The 19412-nt window shown below is 37.8% G+C and overlaps 1 protein-coding gene across 4 annotated transcripts in view; it reads right to left on the bottom strand.

Moving 5' to 3' along the window:
• The window catches only part of cdkal1 (CDK5 regulatory subunit associated protein 1-like 1), a 280572-nt gene that overhangs the window by 35268 nt on the left and 225892 nt on the right, over positions 1-19412 (bottom strand). The window lies entirely within an intron of this gene.

Genomic DNA, 19412 nt, shown 5'->3' with positions numbered 1-19412 from the left:
AAAGTGAAGTAGTAAAAGAGACATGTAAACAAGCAAACATGATGTATTTACTCCAGGGGAAAATAAAAGCACAGTTAGAAAAGAAGTAGGAATTTATCAGTCTTGCCACCATGGGACATGGCCACTCTCAGGTTGGCCCAGCTATATGGGACAAAAAGAGGAGACCGAAAGGGAAAATGCTGACAGGCAATCTTGATGCAAGCAGTAGGACACTGATAAAATGCTAAACTCCTATAGGAAGAAGTGAGTAGAAAGAAAGTTAACTCTGCAAACCCTTGGGCTATTACTGGTATACACATGGTACAGCATGGAAAGAACATTGGGTTGGAAAGCGCTGACAGTACAGATCACATGTATATATTAAAGGTCACACAACAAGGGAGGCATGAAATCCACAGAATATCACTCCCTATAGGGAGACGGTAAGCTTGAGGTGACAAAAAATAAAGTATACTGAAAGACAAGTAACCCAAAAGGCATTTTGGCCATTCTGGCAAGTTCAGCAAGTAAAGACAGTGACAGTCACAGATTGTATGGATGTCAGGACCACATACCAAATGGAAGAAGGTCTCAACCACCTCCCATTATCTCGCTGAGATAACCCCATGATATGTGTATCTTTACCACATTAGACATGCTTTAATTTTCATTCTAACAGTATTTTCTCCATTTTACTTTTTTTCTTGTTTGTCTCCTTTCCTTTGTTTTATTTATTTCTCTGTGCTGTAAATCATTTTGGGTCAACTGTGTTGTGCTATAAATAAAGACGAGTACAGGTATGTAGTAAAGCATACTACAGAAATTATTTCAAACTCACACTCACATATTACTCCCCTGTCAATGGGTCTGTCCCACTCTTAAAAAAATACCCATCCCCAAAATTGCCTTATATTGTGATGTTGCCCGCCAGTATGCAAAATCACAATGCATCATAAAAAGAGTTACAAGCTTTAATCCATATTTTTAATTGTATATTGGATTATTAATCCTACAGTACCTTAAGAGCTAACATAGCAAACTTAATTCAATACAGTCTGGTGTTCCTGCCCACTGCCGATGCACAGATGTGTTGTTGCAAGCACTGGATTCATCTCGCCAATGTGAATAGAACCTAACAGCGTGTTCTTTTTATTAGTAAATCAAGGCCATCAAGGTATACAGGTGGCAACAGAATATAAAAATACTGTAGTAGTTTTACATTATATGCATAATAGGTAAAATACAATCTTTTAGTACAAAAGTATATGCACTGGTGAGGTCGCAGAATAAATACAGAATGTCACTAATGTGTTTATGTGAGTGATAGACTGTGAGTAGACAGAAAAAAGCAGAGATGAATGTAGTATGTCTGTTTAATGGCCACAGGGTTTGAAAGAGTTGACAAACCGACACTGATATGTGTGTGCTTACTAGCCAATGTATGGCCAATGTGTGAGTATAGCATGAGGTGAAGGCTGTAGTATAAATATATGACTCAGAGAGACAAAGAATGTGACAGGATGGCCGAGAAACATGTATGCACATAATAACCCATGTGCAGACAATGTGCAGATTAGAAACTAGTCTTCAAGTCTTCAGAGGGTAGAAAAGGCATTCCCATTAAATCATGTAAAGAATAATTTACTGTCATGATTATGTAATTTGCTACAGTACCCACTCTTTCTAGGTTGAGAAGAGATTGATAAATTATGTCTGTTTGGTGGCCACAGGCTCAATGAGCGCTGACACAAACCCACACTGATGTATGCGTGTTTACAAGCCAATGTATGGACAAAGTGGGTCTGGACAGATGGAGAGGATACAGGCACATATAATGTGTCTTATTGGTCTAATCCACATAGAAAGAAAGACTAGGATAAAAAAGAACTGCGGTACACACACAAGGCCGCTTGGCAGATTCTAACCTAATCAACTTCAGTTTTATACATGCTCAGATCAGACACATGACTTTTTTCAACGGCTTTTCATTAATGTCATCTAGCAGTTGGCCTTACTGTTTAATTTATATTTAGCATACATAGATTGAAAAGGTTTGAGAAGGCCTGCATTATTTGAATTTCTCTTAATTACTCTTCTGTGTATACTGTAGATATAATACTTTCCAAAGTAAAAGTGAGATCTCAGGCAGAAAGTGAAGAAATACCAACTGGGGGACAAAAATGAGTACAAATCTAATGACAATCTCCTTTACTCCAACCAAATATCAAGCAAAACTCCATATTCAACGTAATACTTCATGTCACTCTGGCTTGCGTCCAATTCATCCAATACATGAACTCAATCTTCATCCATCATCAGAGTGATACAGGAACACCAGGTCCTTTGGTAGCCAATCAACCAGTAGAAAGAAATCAAATGCATTATCTCCCTGAATCCTTGTTTCATCCTTTCCTTTAAGTGTATCCAGGTATACAGTAAATAGATGAAAACATGAGTAGGAATAATTTAAATATCTAAAAAAGTTAAAGAAGAAAATCAAAATGGACAAGTCAAAATCCTCATCTCATCAGTAAAAGTCAGAATGGCTTCAGCAAGATGAGGCTTGAAGAAGCAATGGCTCACAAACGGGACAATATTAGTACTTCAATGGTGTTGATTGATTTATGGTTGTGTGTGTGTGTGGGAGGGGTGTCAGGTTGAAAATTGACTCAAAGAGCGCGCACACACACACACACACACACACACACACACACACACACACACACACACTCAGACATAATGAACATTAATCAAAGCGAGCAGGTAGTAATCAGACAGAGCTTTAAGAGGCTAGTCTGCTAGCACACAGCTGTGCCATTCAAACCAACAGTCATCAGAAGCAGACAGACAGACAAAAAGCTCAATCCCTCAGCATTCACTCAAGACAAGTAAAGCTTGCATGTAGATAACCCTGGATACACTGTAGCAGTAGCAATCTTGTTTACTGTTGCTATTAAACCACTTCAAAAATGCATGCTTAGTACGTTGCAACAAATGTAAAATGCCTCAGTCTTTTAATGGTCAATGGGTGCAAGTTTTTTATGTTGTCTGTGAGTTCCAAAACTAAAGACAATTTTCTGTATGTGATAGATATTAAAGCTTTTTAAATCTTGAATCTTACAGCAGTACAAAATAGGTAAAGTGGCTCCCGTATGTATTGATACTTAGGGCTGTGACGGTATAGTTTTTTCTTACCGCGGTGAAGAAGCAACGTATCACCGCGGTATGGCGGTTAACCGCAACCCCCTTAAGAGAGTATTGTAAGTTAGAGCAAGAATAGCAGCTGCACACGTAAAATACAACTAGCACTGCAGTTACCAAATGTAAAGTTACTTTGTGAGTCGAAATTTGCGTGTTAGTGTGGCGGAATAAATCCTTGCAATACAATCCTTGAGCGCGTCACAGTGTGTTTATGCATCTCTCAGTGTTTAGTCCCTCGCGGCAGTACTATATTGGACCGCTTACAGCCGCTACATTGGTCAACAGAAAGTGTTCGCTCCCAGGCTCACCAGGTGATCAGGTGAAGCAAACAAATATGTTATAACTTCCGCTCAAACCGCGATGAAAACGCCCACCACCTACAATACAAGTGCACAACACAATAATCAATAAATAATATAAATGAGACCATAAACAACATACACTATGTGGCTCCTACACTATCGATGAGGATAACTAAACAATGATTGTTGCTTTCATAATATTTAATATCACACGACATGTGTTCTCCTGTAACCTTTGGCAGCAAAAAAAAAAAAAAAAAAAAAAAAAAAAAAATGCGGTGATGGCGGTGGTGATGTCATCACCGCGGTAGTGGCACGTCACCGCCGGTATTGCGGTGATGCGGTTATCGTCACAGCCCTATTGATACTACATAAAATAATCATATCCGCCAGTATTTAAAACCATGACACAGATATACGAATGTGAAGAAAGCAGCCAATGAATGAGCGCATTTCTGGCACAGATACATGCTATACCAAACGCACATCTAAGTGCAAGTGGTGTATGTAGATGAGACAGGGGGCATGTTGGCAAGCCGAGCCAGCTCTTATTGTAAGCTAATGGCACAAATGCAAATGAGAGGCCAATCTAAATGGCTTTGACATCATTTGAATATGCATTATACCAGCCTGTGTCTGGTATATCTGAATTGGACTCTGCATGTGTTAAAAAATGTGTGTGTGTGTGTGTGTGTGTGTGTGTGTGTGTGTGTGTGTGTGTGTGTGTGTGTGTGTGTCACTGACTTTGCCTCCCTGAATATGTGTGCATTTTTGAAGGGCTGAGTTTGCATATGGTAAGCTCTGATCTGCTGTCTAAATAAACAGGAATACAGGGACCAATATGCCAGGCCTATACGTGTGTGGTTCAAAATCTCCTCTTTAAATACTGTGAATGCTCTGTTTAAATGGCAAGTAAAATAGGAGTACTTCATAGAGCTTTTCTGTGTGAGCTGTGCATGTATGTAAACGTATTTGTGTGCAACTCAGAAAAAAAGTGATCAGTGTGTGTCTCTTGTTACTGTGTGTTTGTGTTGCAGCAGATGCCAGGCCCTTTGGTGGCATATGGCTGAGTGGCAAGGCTATCAAACGGCCAGTGTTGTGTGTATATGTATGTGTGTGTGTGTGTGTGTGTGTGTGACACGTCACGCGGCTAGGGCTTGAGTAGGATTTGAATGTTCATCCAAAATTAGACGCCACTATATTCATCACTTCTGACAAACACACACACACACACACACCTCTATGATTGGCACAGAGGGCTTTGCTAATTTGTACTGTACACAGAGCAGACACTTGGACCTACTGTACTCATTAACACACACCCATATACACACAGATGTACGAACAAGCAGACGAAAAAACAAAAACCCTTTCCTGAACATAAACAATTAGACACTACACAAGATTGGCGTAGACAAATGAGTGCACTTTTCGTGTTTGTGTTTCTGCATGTTGCGTTAGTAGTTTGTATCTGCAAGATTGACATATTTTTCAGTGTTCTATTATATATCAATAAACAAAGCTGAACAGAATCTGCGTTGAGATAGCTTAGGTTTCACGGAAAGTGACATGGATTCATTTCACATATCACAAGTATCTGTAAAATATTATCAGATGTTTGGAACAAAAATCAATGTGTGCTAAAAACATTAAGTCCCGTCTGTCAGTTTATCCCTTGTGCGGCAAAAGGATGTCAATATTTGCAAAACATCTACACCAAATGTCTTCCAACTGGAAACTAATTCTTGATAACAGTATTTATATGTATTAATGTTTTTAAATATTGTTTTGAATAGCAATGCATGCAGTTAATGTAATCATCATCAATACATGTATTATAGTTGTCAGCTCATTCTTTTGCCAAGGAAAAAATCTCACTGCACATTTAAGATGTTTTCAGACCCATGAAATCTCTATAGATTGAAAGCAACTCTTTATCAGTGCAAATGCTGAAAATAGACTGAAAAAAAAAAAAAAAACTGTACTAAGCATAATTCAATATGATGACAAAACATGGGACTGTGGCTTATGTCAAGGTGGGGTCAACAGTTAATGTGTTGGTCATATCCAGTTATAATGCACAGCCAGTTCAGGGACACACTGCAGCTAATACAAAAAGGAGAGATGATGTGACACTTTACATTGTGCATGTATTGCTCAATACACTTCTCAAAAGGCTGAAAGTTGATGCTGTGGCTGTGAAAATGGTTAATGCTCAGACTACGGTTGAATCTAAGATGCTATCGATATGGCTATGGTAGCTGTATCGTGACTAATCCGCTAGTTATCTAGCTGCAATGATACAGACTTGCGCCTGAGCCAGCCACAGCTGAGGGTGCGCCCACTTGCGCTGAGGTAACAACCAGTGTATGAATCTACTAAATGATTAATAATATTGTATCCTAATACATCTCAGCCTATTTCTCTATGTATTAAAAGGAATGCAATTCATATTGCGAGGTAACGCACAAGAATTTCAGAAAGACAAATTCCCACTGTGAACTTTCAAGAGCTCTGTAGACAGAGACACAGGACATGACAATATTGTAGGGAATGCCTGTTGGGTAAGCATGACATGCTGGAAAAGGTAATGCATAAAATAAATGAGAAAAGAAACTTGAATTAAAACAAATCTACAGCATATATATGGAAACATGTGCATGACTGACTTTCACTGTGTATACTGCAGTTAAAAACAATATCAATGACCTTTTAATGCCTTGAGAGGCTGTACTTGTGACCTTGTTTGTCAGAACAAATCCATGTTTGCCTCTACTCACATCTGTTAATAGGCACTGGATAAAAACATATCAGCTGGACACTGGCCTGTGGTGAACTTGATACATAAACAAGCCTATTGTGTGTACCCAATAAAAGCCTCCAGCAGTTTTGCCAACTCCATATACTAACCTGCCAATGGGCACACACTGTCATGCTCTAATGTCAACAGGCATTTACCCATAAACAGGTCGAAGCAAGTGAAAATGATACCATGCTACATTAGATTATTAAACTAGGCTTTGTCCTCCACAAAGTTCTCAATTTGATCCATACTTGCCAGCAAAGGTTATTCACTCATATATGGTACATTAGATACATAAACAACTTGTATCTTCAATAAAGGCCTGAGGCATTTCATAAGCCTCTCTGCAAAGTGTTATTTACTCATGAAATAAGCTATCATATCACATCATTTTCAAGCAAGCTAGTGCAGCCACTGACTGACTTTTGACATTTTGTAAGGCCTGAAAAATGATGTGAAAAAAAAAACACACACAATACACTGTGTGCTCTGTTAGAGCCTGAAGGGTGGCTATATGAGGCCTATCAGGTACAAGTTTAGTTTAGGCAGTGTTCTGGGCCAAAGGGGATACAATTAAATGAAATAAAAAGGAACATATGCTTGTCATGTAATACCATTACAAACTACTTGGAAACACTAAAATATTTTCACAGTATGTTATGAAACTGTTAAAACAGTGGAAACAACATAATGCAGTCAAGAAGACAAACTGAAATTTTCTAATTTCATAAAGCAGTAGGTTACAAAAAATAGAATTAGAAAACACCAACTTAACTACTATTGTAGCAATTTCCACCACAGGAATGTAGTAAACAATTAATATGTAAACTACACTGATGCACAGCCAGGTATTTCACTATAAATAGCACATACATAGATCTCTAATGTTACACAGGGAAATGCAGCTGTGTATATTGTTAAGTGCAACAGTATACAAATAGTACACCAAAGTGGGCCAAAAGTGCAATAGCAGTTCAGCAACAATGCATTGTTTTTTTTTAAGCACGGCTACATCTTTATAGATGATTCATTAATGAAATGAGCCACACATTCTCAACAAAAGCCTTGAGCACTAGTTGTCAATGCAAACTAAGGTTGTTCACATTTTATATGCGCTACATTGATTACATAAACTGGGAGAACCCCGAAAGCACAGTTATCAACTCCACAAATAAAGTTCATTAACAATATCTACTAAATAACATAAGCCAAACACTAACAATTTTCCCCACAGTTAGTAAATAACTGTGCCCTTAATACTTCAATGAACTATCATACAGCTGGTGCCAGATGTGTAAAAGGTTACACACTTATCAGAGGACACATAGTTATGCTATAGTCTATACTGTTGTTGCCGATGGGGAGTTAAATGCACTGGTTGTGTCCTAGCTGAATTTAAGCTTGAGGACTTGTTGTCACTACATGTGTCCTGATGAAAAAACACTCACCAAACAATGTGATTACAATGTGGCCTTGCAGTGACTTGTATGCAAACCGCCTCAGAGTACAGGAGTCAAAACGCACTAAATACTCACACACGTGTAAAGCATTCCTTTTTTCTAAAATTCATATCAACCACGCGCACAGTGATTCACCGCGTACACACACCTAACAACACAAAACCTAAAACAGAGGGGTTGAAAAGACACAGATTTAATAACACGCACATACATCTCCAGATACGCACACACAAAGAGCTGTAGGGATACTTTGACTTAATTTGTTTATGCTGGAGTTCCTGGAAAAAAATATTTGCTCAAGGCAGCACATCACTTCTGCATGAGAGGAGATAACTGGAACCGGTCTGTCTCTCTTTATTTCAGTCTATTCTCTCTTTCTTCTTTATCTTATGTCCTTTTCCATCTATGACAGTTATTCACAAAGGCCCGATTCTGAACTGTAGCCTTTGTTTATCTTCACACACCCCACAGGAACCAACACACAGCTGTCCTCATCTACTAGATTGCTGACGAGGTGTCCATCTTGAGGAGACAACAAACTCATCACAGGTATAAAGACAATATGATATTGGTGACCTGCAACTACTTTTGATGTCAAGTAAAGGCTTCTGGTCTAGAGGTAAATGAAGCTGAATACTCAGGGCTCTAAGCTAAGCTATACAGATACTGTATGTATGAATAAAAGCAAATTATATATCGGAATTGAGGCCAAATGCCATGAGAATTACCAGCATACAGACAGATTCAGCAATGTTACAGCTACAACACACAGGTCAATCAAAGATAGTACAGAAGAAGAAGATGAAAAGAGGTCTCACTCTGTAGCTAAAACAGAAACCAGGTGAAAAGAGGATCTGCAGCAGTGAGAGAGAGCTGTGCAGTACAACAAAAATATGGTGTTTTTTGAAAATTAAACCATGTAAACCTATTCTGGTAGAACCTTAAAATACAGTTATGAACCTGAAAATGAGCATAATATGGGCGCTTTAAAGCAATTATCTAATCTGCTATAAATGCACATATGTACTGTATGTGTGTGTTCTAATAAACACTGCGTTACCCTACTTGAGTCATCTAAAAAGAAAGAATTCATGTAACTGAATATTTTTTTTCTTACTTTTTACAGTTTAGTCTATTTATCACTGGATGCTGTTCAAAGAAGGGCATAGTCATTTTCTGCCTCTTCCTCTACCCCTTCACTCCTCTGGGTAAATATATGCATAACATTTACTGTATATCTGAAGATTTTAGAGTTCTTTAAAATCAGCTGACTGCATGTTGTGCATATTATTTTGATCTGCATTACAAAGTTGACCACACTATTGCCAAATGTTGTAATATGGTTTTCTCTACTTTGTTTCCTTCTGTTATTCCAAATTTTATTTCTAGTTTTGATTCAACCTGCAAAGCATACAGTACTGTGAATTTACATTAAGTATATTATTGTGATATCATAACCTCAAACGATCACTTGAAAGACAAGCAAGAGAGTAAGTTAAAGAAAATAAACGCACGCACGCACGCACGCACGCACGCACGCACACACACACACACACACACACACACACACACACACACACACACACACACACACACACACACACACACACACACACACACACACACACACACACACACACACACACACACACACACACACACACACAGGTGGCCATTAAGCATTTGATCCTCCCTTCTTTCTTTCAACAGAAGCATCATGTCATCAAGTTGTCTGACAAGCCCTCAGGGCACTGCTTCTTCCTTTCAAAGCTGGACTTATTTTTAACAATATGACAGAAATACATGAGACAGATAGAGTTAGATGATAGAGAAAAGGGCCTTGAAAAGAGAGAAAGAGAGAGACAGTCCAGGGGGCCTCATGTGCATGGATGAAATAATGAAATAGTAAATAGGACTACAGCACCAGAAATATGTGCAGAATCAAGACAGTCTAGATGGCCCAATGTTTGGTGGACCAAGTTGGGGTCATTTCCTACACCTTGTTCACTTAATAGCCTACAAATCCTCAACGGGATCAATTACGCATCACATGATTTTGCCCACCCGACACTGCGTTTGTTCCTGGGGAGATGGATCCATGCGTCCCACCTCCTCTGCGCCATTTGCCAATTGCATTTTTCAGTGCCGATCTTTCTGTTGCACACTGAGTAGATATTTCATCTATGGGAAATGCAGATGACTGAAAGTATTTTCTAAGTGGATTTTTTCATTCATTTCCCATCCTCATGTTTAACAGAGGTTAAGTAGCCTGCGAATTAAACTGTTAGTAGTGTGAAAGATGTAAAACATTATCCACATAAATGATCAAACTTTTATGAATTATCAGCGGATATAATTATGCTTTTTTATAGACAACGTCACAGATGTATGCCAGTAACTGAAGTGGAAACTTTATTTTGTAATGTTTGATGATTTTGGCACTTTTCACTTAGAATTCGCCACGTTACAGAGTCAGAAAAGACTTGGCTGGACGGCCCGCACATTCTCACGTCAAGTTCATTTTTATAAATCACACGAGTGCAGGAAAACAAGCGTATGCAAGCTTTTTGTGCGTACACAACGTTTATACATGAGGCCCCAGGTCATTTTAATTTAAAATGGGTGCGTGGGTCTGCTATGCTTCTGATAGTTGATTTATGCAAATTATGTAAATGTGTGTTAAATTACTATGCTAATTAGGTAAAGAGAGTAAACTGAAGGAGGAAAATGTTGAGTGTAGAAACTACAGGTGTGAATGACCAGGAAATTCATTCACTTACAGAGAGTGACGGGCTACTTTGTGTCCCCAATGAAGAGACCACTGAAGTTTTGGCAATAATCAAAATGCAGATTCTCTACAGTTATTGCCAGTGGTTAAACCACAGATATTATCAGTACAGCTCAACTGACAGCAGGGGTTTCCAGCCCCTGAGCTCATGCTCTGTTTGTGCTACAAATAACAGTATGGACTACAGTATTTATTTAGTAGTGAAAAATTATTAATTTGAAGGGTCAAATCCCATTGCTGATAAAGAACACAGGTACAGCCAAACACACTTGTGCCGCACAGTTACACACAATCAGAGAGCAAAGAGATTAATCAAGAAAGAGCAAAAGTCTTAAAACCATTAGGTGTACACTGTTACCACATATCAGTGTATACCTAAATTAAAGTAATATATTATTATTTATATTATTCACTGTGACTGACTTGTGTTTACAACATTTGTTCAATAATTAAGTTAATACCCACAAGAGTGTGTAATACCTACAAAAAAGATGAATGAATGACCTTATAAATCCCATGAAATAAGTTTGTTAGCCAAGCCACTATGTGTACTGAAACACCATGTTGCAGCTGGTTCACTCTATAACCTTTCTGGGTGTGCAAGATGTGTAAGATAACCATAATCAGATAACTGCGTTACTCTTGTATAATAGCACCATAAGTGTGCATGAGAAACCACCAAAGAAGTGGCTCTAAAAAAACAGACAAATGCAGCAAATGTTTGAGCCTCACCTGCACCCATTCACCTTTTTATTCGCTTTTTTTAAAAGGAATGAAACACAACCACGGATGAAAAAACAAGCCTTTGTAGTCAAAAGAAAGAGAAGATCCCTGATGCTTTTTTTGCTGTTTAATGGGCTTAAAGTCCACTTATGTCACTGGCAAGACTTCCAACAACTATAACTCGCTTCAACAAGTCTGGGCACTCGTATATCAACACAGTGAGGGCAACGAAAGAAAGTAAAGAGATGAGCAAAGCGAGACAAAGATGAGACAGCAAGAAATGGTAGAATAGTAAAGATGGGAGACAGAAGTGGAGAGTGCAAGTCTAGATTTTTAATCAATTGAGACAGCAGAGTCTTTTTCATCCAATCACCCCTAAAATGTACAGACTTCTGAATGTGAAAAGGAAGAAATGTAAGAAAATGATGGAAAAAAAGACATAGCTTAAAAAAACCACAGGGACTATCAGCTGCTATCACGGCTTACAGCGAAGTTCAACATCAGTGGAGAAAACATTTGAATGTTCTTTAGATTGATAGGCCCATCTGCTTTGTACTACATATATCCTGTGTCTCTTTTCACTGGGATTGGGCATCAAGAACAGATTCTTACTTGGAATTGTTTAAAAAATTACGATTCCATTGGAATTGTTTCCTTTATTGGAGTCGTTTGGAGGATTTGGTTTCAAATCTGATCATGGGTTCCACATTTAACATGCGCAGTTTTGGTTTCCGTGGCGGCCAGGGCAGGCGCTTGTTGTGTTGCAGCCATGGAGCACAGTAAGCGGCGCTCTAGTGTGGCTTTATTTTACGTTGAAAAAGCCCTGTAAAACGGCAACCCACCATTGAATCGAAATAAAACTTTTTTCTTATTTGTGAAATAAGCAGTGACCCATTTCAACTCCACCCCTCAAAGAATTGGAATTGAGAATCGCTAAGAACCGGAATGTAAAGGAATAACCGCAATTGGAATCAGAATTGTTAAAATCCAAACGATGCCCAATCCTACTTCTCACCACAGCATGTTTTTGCAACACGGTGTTTATACATCTTCAACACAAGCTGACACTATGATACATAATATACCACTATACAGTGATGCAATTCTACATTACAAGTGTAATGTACTTACACGCTAATTAAAAAGGATAAACAAAGTGTCAAAATATTAACCACCATCAACATAAACACAATAAATTATTCTTGTAAAAAGCAATAGACAGTTTTTAACATATGCATAGAATTCTCATCAGTTTAACCTAATATTTTATAATATCTAATGCAAATATGAAATGTGTGGCAGCCTAAAAAAAGATAGGTGAATTAATTTTGGGTGAGTTCCAATTTATACTTGTTCCTTAAGTAATATAATAATGCCAAGTTTATGAACTGATAATTACCGTCTCAGGAAATCCTTATTGGTCCGAATACGCAGCTACCCAATTAATCTACAGTAAATGTCGATGAACAAAAGTTCCAGCTGAATGTTTCCACATTGTACTTCAATGTTTTCCCATAGCTGGTTTGCCACAGCGTTTCAATCCCTGCCTCACCTAACGACGCCTGTTAATTACAGCTATTTATTAGCCCCAAACAGCCAATTAACAGGCCTTCATCACAACAAGCAAACACACTAATCTATACGCACCACATTGAGAGATGACTCCACCAAAGATTATGAAGAAAAATGAAAACCATAGCCACTGATGTGAATAGGTGTCAACGTTGAAAAGGGTCTTTGTTTTCTTTTCTCCAGTTTGATTCCATAAATATTCAGCTCATGTTTTGTTTTTTCTGAGGTGTTTGCTTTCTTTTGTCTCCATTTCTCCCCTTCAATGTGTGGAAGCTCTAGGTGTTTTTTCCCCTTTATCTTTCAGTGATTCTCTCCTTTATTCTCCAAATCTGTCCAGGGTGTTTTGAGTGAGCAGTGAGTAATGATGTTGGTCTGTTAAATCACTCTTATATCACTCTTACAGCAGTGCTACAGCAGCAACATAACACTTTCAAAACAAGCTGTTATCAAAACAATACCTACAGGAAAAAATACCTTAAGGAAACACTAACTGAACAATTAAAGGGCACAGAAATAGGTATTTTCAAATGCCCTGGTGGTTTTATATAGGGCCTGGATTACCCTGCCGGTTACAGTACATTACATGAATGTCTAGAAACCATCAACCAACCACTGTTTTAAATTTTGATCATGGAAAATGTCTTATGTTGGAAAATCACACAAGAAAGTCACTGCTAAAGGTTATTAGGGATCCAAATACAGTTACAAAAAACAAAATCACTCCCTTAAACTCATCATTTCTCTCTCACTTAACAATACATATCCGATAGACTTCCAACAGATATGCTGTTTTGTCATTTTAAGCTCCAGCATGGTTGACTGCAGTTTTATGATTGCACTTAAATGTTGTTGTGTACACCTAAAGCTGGTTTATTGATTAGATGTCAACAGCAGATTTATAGTTTTGCAGTGGTGTAGTCGGTGGTGTATCGAGAACACTGAAACATTTCTGGAAGTGATGCTTTGTTGTTAGTTCGTTTTACAGAGAGAAAAGTAGCTCACTTTATCGTTTTTTTTTTTTTTTAGAATGAGAACATCCTTATGACAAATCCTTTGGAACTTGAAACTGATTTGATAGTAATTAAAAACTTATTTGTCAATAATTGCTCAGGAACAGAACAGAAAATGGTCTGTGAGACCACTGAAGCGCTTAAGGGAGAAACCAACCAATTACAGTTCTTTCTACCTTCACAAAGCACTACATTCACACCTGCAGTACAGTGACATTATGTTGAATCTCAAATTAGCCTTTAGAGTATGGATCAATCCCATCAAACATCTGGCAAAGGGCTGAAAAAGCCTGACTCAAGATCCTCAGAGTCTAGAGAAATTTGTACCAAATATTCAGGGATAAGAATACATTCGTTAAACTTTTCTCAAAGATGTCAGGATTAGACAACTTGGGAATAATCCTTGTCACACAAACACATACAAAGAACATAACAAGGCTAAAAAAATAAATAAAAAAAAACACTTGCTGTAACTATTTTTTACTGCATTCATTTAAACTCTAAATTCTTTCTTTTTTCCTTATGCACACACACACATGTGCACACATACGCAGGCATGCACGCGCACGCACGCACGCACGCACACACGCACGCACACACACGCACACACACACACACACACACACACACACACACACACACACACACACAGCAGTCAGTTAATGTATCACTTCCCCTGCTGTGCCCCAGTTTTGTAAGTCAGCTATAATGAGAATAAAGTCTTTACAGTAGTGATCCCACATTTGGCACTATACACACAGCTCATTTACAGGCCCATGTGTGCAGTCCGTGTATGTTTGTCTTAAAGTGTGTGTGTGTGTGTGTGTGTGTATGTGTGTGTGTGTGTCTGAGTGCAAAGTTACTATTCTTCAGGTCTTGCACTATGTTTGCATGCACATAAGAAAACAGAAGTACAGTAAGCAACTTAAGGCAGGAAATCAAATAACTTGTTCAAATAGAATGTTACTGTAAAACTCATGTTTAAATGCAGCTGGTCATTTTTCAGTACACTTAAGTTGTTTTGGGTTACACTACAATACACATTTTCACAGTGTATTGTAGTGTAAATAATACCGGAAGCACAAAGAACAATGTTTTTTATATATGTAAACTAGGATAGATCTTTAGCAATTCTGATTTTGATTCAGCTTGGTGTTATTGAAACCTGTGACCTATATTTGGCATATTATTGACAAAAAATTTGAAAAGCAGAAATCTTTATTTTAATATAAATGTATGCTGCCATAGGCATTTATTTGTCATAAATTATAATGCTTTTTGGTTGAAAAAAGAAAAATCAAGATGTGCAATCCTCACTTTTCAAGAATCAATGGGCACTTTAAAGACATACTTCTAATGTGTTAAGTAATGTGTTTTAAAAAACAGGCACACAAAATAAAAGATTAGTTATTTTAAGCTCCTTCAGACAAGTGGACAACCTGTAAACTTACATCGCTCAAGATAAAAGCTGTGCAACTTCCAAGTAAAATCAATAAGTAAACACAAGACTTCAAATGGTGTTAACATGTTAATTTACAATGGAAGATAAGCTCTCCCATCTTGTTAAATGAGAAGCTAAAGTACCTAAAAAAGGAACTGATGTAGTTATCAAGGCAAAGCGAATTAATCCTACAGAGATTGGCTGAATTAGTCCTCTGTCTGGACAAAGTGTGTGCGACTGTGTAATACAGTGATACGCTGAGATTTAAATGGGACGGAATTGAATACAATCTTCAATCTTAAAAACACATAACATTCACACTAAATAACTCTTTTCTGCACCTATAGATCTCACCCTCTTTCCATCATGTGTTTGGACTGAAAATGGGATGAAATAAAAAAATCCCTAAACGGCATGGAGGAAAGCAGAAGGAAAGAAAGAAAAGTCAAACATAGTTTGAGCCTGTAGCCTGAAACCATGCATGTGAATTTCCATATAGATTGTAGTGGGTTCTGTTGAAACTTCTAATATTTCTAATGACAGGCTATGTTAAACAATCAGGCACAGACAGACAATTGCTAGGGCTGATAAACCTGCATATATGCATACGTAAAAACACATACATTTCCAACATCGTGAGGTTTAATGGTAGTCAAAACAATGAAACAACTAACATAGTCATAGCAAACATATGCATATACGGTTCTTGCACAGCTTTTAGCAAAAGACAGTACACATTATGTTTAATCAGCTGTGATGGTGAACTCCATCTGCTGGAGAATGGCCTTCCCTGGCCAAACAGGGACTAGCAGGAATTGTATCCTAAAGCAATAATCAGTGTTGTGGGTTGTTGCAAGTAGGTTTAAGTTCCACTTGGCACGGGTATTCGTTCACAGGCCCAACAGAAACCAATAAAACAACTCCCTTTTCCATCAATTCAAGTAATTTATTACCATAAAAATGTCCATTACATACATTAGCAAAGGACAGAAGGCTCTAATAACCAACCTCACCAGCTTTCTGTAAATGTAAAAAGCAGTGAAGTGAGAAAAACACCAAACAAGTCTCCACCTACTGATAAATGCTAGTCAGCTGGATACAAAACAAAGCTAGGATTTTAGGTTGTTCGTGAAAAGTTCTTCACACTAAAATATAACAATAGAAAATGGCTAAATCTCTTCAGTTATATAGTTGAACATTGTCTGATGTATATCAAAAGAGCCTTTTTGGTCATTCAAAGAAAAGTAATTGCAGCCATTTTCACACCTTAGTCATTACCAGTTGTTTCAACTCCTCCTATTAGCATGAGATGATATATTGACGGAATCGGGACGCATTCACACTCCTGTCTAGGAAACCATTTAGCAACACAGACCCTAATGCCCTTCCCTCATTCATTTCTCTGTCCCTTTCTCTCTGCCTCCCCACACACACTCCGCCAACCACCCTCCATTCAGATGTCAGTCACAAAGCATGCTGTTAAAAGAGGTTGCTACACCCATGGTTCCTTTGGCCCTCTTGTGTTGTGTGTGTGTGTGTCTTGGTGTGTGTACAGTGTGTGTGTGAGCCTGTCTGTCTAATATGTGTAAATAACACACAGGCTGATGCCTTTAGCCCAACAAATGGAAGCAATCAACAAGCCATTACAGCGCACACAGTGTCACTTTGAGTGTGAGTGAAAGACCAGATTTTTCAGATTGTATTATAAAAAGAGATCAATATTTTCCCAATTCAAGTCAGTTTTTAGGTGAACATAAATCTTGTCTCGGCTGTAAAGAAGACATATAACAACAATTTCTTTTTTGGCTTCAACCTTGGGACTATGAAAGGCAGATACAGATTTGGTTTGAGTGCTACCTAATGTTTTTTAGCAGCAACCTCCATTACTGTGACTAGATTAAATGGCTGTTTTCATGTCAGTGTAAAGTGACACTCAATTTCCACTACGAAAAAAACACACCAAGACACATAATTTAAAAATTAAAGAATGAACCACCATACAATAATACATAAGATTTTTCATAATACATACAGACTGTCTTCAGACTGTGGAACCATTAAGCAATAATGTCTGTATGTTAGACACTGGTTTTGTGGAAGGCTTTGTATTTTGGGATTTTTTTTTTCTCTTTATGTTTTTATTCTGTGTGTTTCTTATTGTGATATGGATAGCCCTAGGTCTGAAATAAAGAATAAAGTCATATTAAAGATAGAAGGGCCTTACAGGGAGTGTCTGCCTGTGATTTTGTTTAGTCAATGTTCAACATTAGTTGTGTCTAATTGTCACAAAACGTGTTTCACTAATTAGGACAACTTTTCATAAACAATTGGCTTCACACTTTATCTTCTATGGGTGTATAGAGGGATGTGACTGTATAAAATGAATATACAACATTTTTAAACCAAATTTTATTGTGGTTCACACTCAGCCACTCTCACAATAAAACAGCTAAAGAAGATTTTTGCAATATTATGGCATATACAAAAAAGGATTAAGCATATCAAAACCCAATGCTACAGTTTGTTTAAAAGCTAAAACATTATGTTGCTGCTTTAAAATGAGGGGATACACCAGCATCCTTACACTAAAAAAGCAGTAGGAGTCAGATTATCTGAGTTGTGGCTGTGTATTATACAAACTCTTGACATATTGCTGTCTATCTTAACTGTGCTGGTGTGCAGACAGAGTCTGGAAAAAAAAGTAAAACAGGCCAGCTACTTAAGGATGGGCATGATAAAGAAATCCTGAATAATTTTGAATCAAAAGTAAATAAGTGTCACAATTGGTTTTTTTATATCGGCGACGAAATTAGTCACAATCTTGAATATCAAATAAAAAATGGAATCGTCAATACTGTCGAGGTTTTGAATGTGACATTCTAAAATAAACACAGAAACATAAAACACGCACAGCTCAGTAAAAAGGATATTTACAAGGTTGCCATGTTTGGCAGAGTTGTATACTGTTTGTGTGTACTGTGCACAGCATGTCTCTAACAAATACAGCATGCCTTTATAATGTGGTTTTGAATAAATGATAAAAAAAATTAGGAACCTGGGAATATTTCAAAGGCAAATGTTTGTTTGGCACCAAATGGATTCAAGTAATTATGGAGGCTCACGCGGTATTTGTACTATTGTGACCATACATGTGTGTGTTGTACAAGTCCCTGTTTGTAACCTTGACAGATTGAGAGTGTATACATGGTTTAGTGCTCTACCGGTAACATTAGCAGAAGAAAATATGTCTTTGGCAAAACAGCACTGAAATGTGGGTGGAATTTCAGTGGCATCGCCGCGGCGCACGCATGCACGTCTGCTTTTACACACACACACACACACAAAGCACACACACACACACACACACACACACACACACACACACACACACACACACACACACACACACACACACACACACACCTTATTGCATTTGTTCCATATCAGTTTGCCTTTGATCCAAACAAGAGGTGCATGTTACCCTGTACACCAAGATAAATGTACAGTATCTACAAAGGAATCAGATGTAAAAAGCAATTTCTTTTTGTCTATCAACTTTGTCATAGAAAGATCCTCTAAATACTCATTGGACACACATCAGGCTGCAGACCTGCTTTTTAATCAAAATACTGGAAAAAATGCCAGATGATCGCCAGAAAATTGAACAGTTGGTCTAGTGTGTAACTAACAGAAGAAAAGTATAAAACAGCAACAAAACATATTATTATACAACAGCTCATGTTAAAGGAATCGCCACCGTTTTTCTGAAATAGGGTTATTCACCGTCTCCTAGATGTAGATAGCTCCCTTTTACTCCACGACATGCTAACCCCGACATTAAAAGTTCCATTCACTAAACTAAAGCTAAGCGGCGCTGCGGACAAAAACGTCACGTGCACGCAAGGACGAAAATATGTTTACCTATCTACATCTGGGGGGCGATGAATTTCAAAAAAAGCGGTGGCGTATTCCTTTAAATGCTACAAGTCAAAACAAGATGGCCTTTATTTCCATGTGCTGCAAAAACACCAGAATGCTGGAATGTTTCAGTCTTGAGCAAGCGCCTGTCCATTTTCAACAATCCATGTCTGTTTTTTTTTTTTGAGATTTTATTTAGATTTCCAAATCTAAAA

The sequence above is a fragment of the Perca flavescens genome, chromosome 6, assembly GCF_004354835.1.
Source record: "Perca flavescens isolate YP-PL-M2 chromosome 6, PFLA_1.0, whole genome shotgun sequence".
NCBI lineage: Eukaryota > Metazoa > Chordata > Actinopteri > Perciformes > Percidae > Perca > Perca flavescens.
This window is presented reverse-complemented; position numbering and strand designations above follow the sequence as displayed.